This window comes from Rhincodon typus, chromosome 5 (assembly GCF_021869965.1).
Source record: "Rhincodon typus isolate 14 chromosome 5, sRhiTyp1.1, whole genome shotgun sequence".
NCBI classification, from domain to species: domain Eukaryota; kingdom Metazoa; phylum Chordata; class Chondrichthyes; order Orectolobiformes; family Rhincodontidae; genus Rhincodon; species Rhincodon typus.
Genome location: NC_063336.1, coordinates 42,932,494 through 42,938,445, shown reverse-complemented (window position 1 = coordinate 42,938,445; position 5,952 = coordinate 42,932,494).

Genomic DNA, 5,952 nt, shown 5'->3' with positions numbered 1-5,952 from the left:
GTGTTCATCCATCTCCAAACCATAGTTAAAGTCAGTTGAAAGAAAAATTTGCATATTTTAGCAATATTGCATCAAACCTTGGCACATAAACTAAAAGTCATCAATTGCAAGCTTTACAGTTAAAGTCTTAGGTAAATATCTAAAGGTGAAAATTTAAATTTGGCATGTAACAGTGTGCTACTTCAGGTGATTCACAGAATCACAGACTTGTTATGGTGCAGAAGGTCATCTTGACCCAGTGTGTCTGCACTGGCTCTCAAATGAGCACTGCAACTAATACCATTCACTTGCCTTTCCTCCATACCCTTACATATTGTTTCTATCCAACGCCATCTTGAATGCCTCATTGACTTTGCCTCCACCATAGTTCCAGGCAATGCAAGCCAGATCCAAACCACTTATCATATGAAAATGTGTTTTCTTGTATCACATTTACAACATTTACAAATTCCTTTAAATTTGTACCCTTTTCTTTTCTATCCTTTTTAAGAGACAGGACAGTTTTACCTCTCTGTCCTATCCAGACTTCTCATGATTTTGAAAACTCCTATCAGACCTCCTCTTAGCCTACTTCTTTCCAAGGAATATCCCAACCTTTCCAACCTGTCCTCATATAGAAAGTTTCTCACCCTAGAAGCATTTTTGCAAATCTCTTCTGCACTCTCTCCAATGTATTCATACCCTTTATATAACATGGGGTGAAGAACAGTTTGTATTTCTCCAGCTGAGGTCAAACCACCATCTTGTAAAAGGATCATAGAATCATGCAGTACAAAAGCAGTCCTTCAGCCTATCGAGTCCGTTCCACCAAAAATACACTAAACCTACAGTAGTCCCACTTTCCACCACTACACCTATAGCCTTGAATGTTATGAAATTTCAAGTGCTCATAAAGTACTTTTTAAAGATTATGAGGTTGCCTGCCTTAACAACCCTCCCAGGCTATGCATTCCAGACCGCTAACACCATCCAGGAAAAAAAACAATTTTCTCAAGTCCTGTTTTAAACCTCCTGCCTCGCACTGTAAAATTATGCCCCTTTGCTAATGACCCTTCAAATAAGGGGAACAGCTGCTTTCTGTCTACCCTATCCATGCTCCTCATATTCTTATACACCTCATTCAGGTTCCCTTTCAGCCATCTCTAATCCAAAGAAAACTAGCCGAGCCTATACAGCCTCTCTCCGCAGCTAAACTGTTCCATCTCAGGCAAAATCCTGGTGAATCTTATTTGCATCCCCTCCAGTGCAATCACAACCTTCCTATTGTGCGCTGACCAGAATAGCACACAGTACTCCAGCAGTGGCCTAACCAAAATCCGTAACTTAATAAACATAAACATAAGTTTAGTGTGACCTCCTTGTTCTTGTACTCTAATCCCCTATTAATAATACTTTATGTTTTATTAACTGCTCTCTCCATCTGCCCTGCCATCTTCAATGTTCTATGCACGTATACACCCAAGTTGCTCTGTTACTACAGCTCTTAAATATTGTATCCCTTATTTTGCATTGTCTGTCAATGTCATTCCTAGAAAAATGCATCACCTCAGACTTCTCTGCACTGAATGTCACTGGCCACCTATTTGCCCTCTCCAACAACTTATCTATGTCCTTTTGGAATTCTACACTCCTCACAGTTTGGAATGTTTCTGAGTTTTGTAACATAAACAAACTTTGAATTTATCCCCTGCACTCTAAGATCTGGATCATTAAGAGGTATTCCTATAAGCAAGGGCCCTAATACTGACCCCTGGTAATATCCACAAACCTTTTCCCAGCTGGAAAAACTGGAGTTCTGAGGAAGGGTCACTGGACCCGAATGTTAACTCTGTTTTTCCCTTCACAGATGCTGCCAGACCTGCTGAGCTTTTCCAGCAACTTTGTTTTTGTGACTGTAACACTTATTTTTTAAAACCTTTTTATGAATAAAGCATAACATCTGCAGATATCCAATACTTTGGCAATTCCTTTGAGTCCAGCAAAGACTAAAACATAATGGCCGCTGCACCTCGCCATCCTTATTGCTACCACAATCCCAGTCTACATTCGGGTAGTTAAAGTTCCCAATTTTAACAACTCCATAATTTTGACATTACTGCAATTCCCCTCTACATTCTTCCTAATAGTTAGTGGTCTGTACCTTTCACATTTTATATTCCCTAGCTCTAGCCAGGTTAATTCTGTTCTTGAGCCCTTGGCACAAACTCTTTTTCCAGTACTGCAATATTCTTCTTAAACAATACTGTCACACCTCTTCCTTTCCCAACTTTTCTGAACACCCTGTATATAGGAATATTTAACACCCAGTCCTACCCTTACTTGAACCAAATCTGTTCATGCTATAACATATTTCCACATGGCAATTTGACTTGTAACTCCTCAAACATACTTGCTATGTTCTGTGCATTCATATACATGCACAGAAACCCTGATTTAGACTCATTAATTTCTTCCTTACTCTAACTTCACCTATTAACTTTTCATTCTCCTCACTAGTATAATTCATCTCCCCAAGTATTTTTATGCTCTGATTTCCCTCTCTAGTATTTTCCCTTGGTTCCCATATCCCTGTCAAGTTAGTTTAACATCCTCCCAATGTCACTAACAAATCACTCTGCAAGAAACTTGGTTCCTGTTCTGTTCACATGTAACCTGTCCAACTTACAGAGGTGCCATCTTCTCTAGACCCACGTAGTGTCTCTGGAATCTAAAGCCTTCCCTCCTTCATTACCTTTCCAAACTTGCACATATTTGCCTTATCCTTCTGTTTGATGTTTACTTGAACATGACACTGGAAGTAATTCAGAGATGACTGCATTTGGCGTCCTGATTGTTAATTTTCTACCTAGATCCTTGAATTCTGATTTCAGGACAACATCCCCATTCCTACCTAAGTCATTAGAACCAATATGGACCACGACTTCTGGCTGTTCCCTTCCTAGAAAAATGTCCTGCAGCTGTTCTGTGACATCCTGAAACCTGGCATCAAGGAGGCAACGGACCATCCTGAAATCAAAGAAACACCTGTCTGTTCCTCTTACTAATGAATCTCCAATCACTATTACTGCACGTCCTTTTCCTCCTGTCCTTTACAGCTGAGTTACTGTGGTGTCACAAACTTGGTTCTGACTGCATTTCCTTGAAGAAGCAATGGCCTCATCAGCTTCCAAATGGAAAACTGATTTGCAAGTGCAACCCAAGAGGGCTCCTGCACTACCTGCCTATTTCTCCAGGACTGCCTGGCACTAAACTGTTTCATTTTGTTTTTAGGCCTTTAAGCTGCAGTGTGACCATCTTCTGAACATATTATCCATGTAACTCTCTGCCTCGTAGACGTGCCACTGTGTCTCTAGCCGTCTCTTCAGTTCTGAAATGCAGAGCTCAATTTTGACCATCTAGGACAACAGTCAATCCATGAATTCCCAAAGCTGCACATTCTACTCAACTGAGCGGAGCTGGCATATCTTAAAATTATTTCAGTTATGTTAACATTGCAGTAATTTAGATTACTTGCATTATCGACTATATTCACTCTAACTTTCCCACATTCCTGGCATTTCTTAAAATCTAAATTTAGCTACCTCTTCAAAAAGAACTCATTTTTTAAACATTTTGCAGCAAGTTAAAGTCAACCCTAATAGCTGTTTCCTATTAACCAATTCCTTCCCAAATATTTGAGCTCAGCATGTGCTGATTCTGAGCAGCTGAATGGCGAGTTTGTCTAACTCCCAGCTAAGTAATGCAGGCTTCAAGATTCAACCATGTTTTATAACTCTCCAATCTGAGTTGGTCCCTTGTAATGCCTCTCTGACTCCCAGGTAAGCTGTGTAGGGTTCGAGGCTTGCCCACAATTTATAACCACCTGCTCCAAGCTGCTACCTCACAGGAATGATGCCTCTCTGACTCCCAGATAAAATGACACTACCACTCTTGTAGATGATGTTGACTGTCTCCAGGATTCTTGAGTTCGACTCTGAAACTCGAGTTGATTTTAATTTGAATTGATTTGAGACTACTTGAAAGGGTTTAATGAAATTTAGACTTCATCGTTAGGACAATGGACCAAATCAAGTAACCTTTGAACACATTTTAACTTAAGAGGATATTTGGAGTGGGCAAGATGCAGGGAACAGGACTTGAGGAAACCCTCACTGACTCAATGATATAGGACACCGGCCATTTTTATTTGTGGTTGTTATTGCATTTTTCTGACCTGTCTCCCATTGCAAATTTGCTGGAATTATGTAGTAATGAAAATGAGATTTATGAAAAATCAGGTGGGAAATGATATCATCAAGAACCCATGGGACAGTCCTCAGCCAGGTGAGTGTTGGGGCAGGGTGGTATTGCAGTCATAGGACAGGGCGAGAGAAGGTCCAAGAAACAATGGAGGAGTAGGCCCTTGGATACGTAGAAAGTGATCAGAAAGATTCAGCATGGATTTGTGAAAGACAGGAACTATTAGAATAAATGAATTGAATTTCTTGACGAAGTCATTACATTCCAAATAGGGGCTGGTCTATGAATATAGGCTGCATAAACTTTTACAAACTATTTGATAAGATTCTATGCAAGAGACTATTTGCAAAACTAAAAGCAGATGGCATTTGAAGTATTCTTATGACACGAATTGGGGACAAAGAGAGTAAGGTGAAGGTACTCTGATTGTCTGGGATGTGCCATATCCAAGTGTCTGGTCTCGGACCTCAGCTTTTTTCCATAATTGTTATTGCCTTAGATGAAACAATGGAGAGATGTATATGCATGTCCGCAGCAAAACAAACAGAGTGACTTGTGTAGGTAAGTTGTGGAACAATAGCAGTACTCTTGTCTGAGCAAGAGATTATTGTTTCAAGTTCAACTCCAGACATTTAAGCACAAACTCTTGGTCAACACTCCAGTGCAGTATTGCAGACATGCTGCATGGATCATGGTGCTATCATTTGATGAGGCATTAAGTCAATGCTTCATTCATCCTGGGAGTTGGACCTAAATGATTACATCAGTGGACTTTTTTTTATGAGACAAAGTGTGGTGCCAGGCATAAAAGTGGGAGTGATATTTGGTCATGTCAGGTTGAGTTTTCTGATCAATTACATTCCTCTCAGTACAGAACATATTCATTAAGCCCAAATTTTGTGGCCAGGTGAGCAACACTTTCTCAGTCCACAATGGGACCTTTGGGTTCCAACATCCAAATGCAATTGACTGGACAATACTTCACTGTTTGCAACTCAGAAGCATCCCTGAGGACTTCAGCCCATCACCTCCACTGCTTGCATTACACTACCTCTCACACACCCCCAGTGTCACAGCTAATATTTATCCCTCAATATCACCAAATAGATTATCTGGTCATTGTCACATTGGAATTTGCAGGAGTTTACATTAGCGACGGGCTGTCATACTTCATAGATTACAGATCTTCAAAGCACTATATTGGCTACAAAGAGTTTTGGAATGTCTTAAGGTTGTGAAAGGTGCTTTATAAATTCAAGTCTTTGTCTCTTTAACAGACAATAAATAGAACAAACTGCTATACTGTGCATCATTCAAAATAAAAGTAGATGATGTCTCGGAGAATTAGAATATTGGGATGAGGTTCAATGGGTTGAATAGGCTTTTCTCGGCTTGGAATGGTACTTTGGTCTAGCATTTTTAAAAATTGAGAGGCTGAATATCGGCCTCATCTGGAGAATTGTGTCCGTTTCTAGCTGCCACACTTTTGGAAGGATGAGAGGGCCTTGGAGACAATGCCTAAAAGGCTTGTGATAATGATACCAACAATGAGGAATTTCAGTTACAATGTAGATTGAAGATGTTGGGACTGTTCCTTGAGAGGCTGAGAGGAGATCTGATTAAGATATTCAAAACCATGAGAGATCTGGACAGAGTAAATAGGCAAAAAATGTTCCCAGTCAAGAAATGATTGAGAATGAGAGGGCGTAGCTT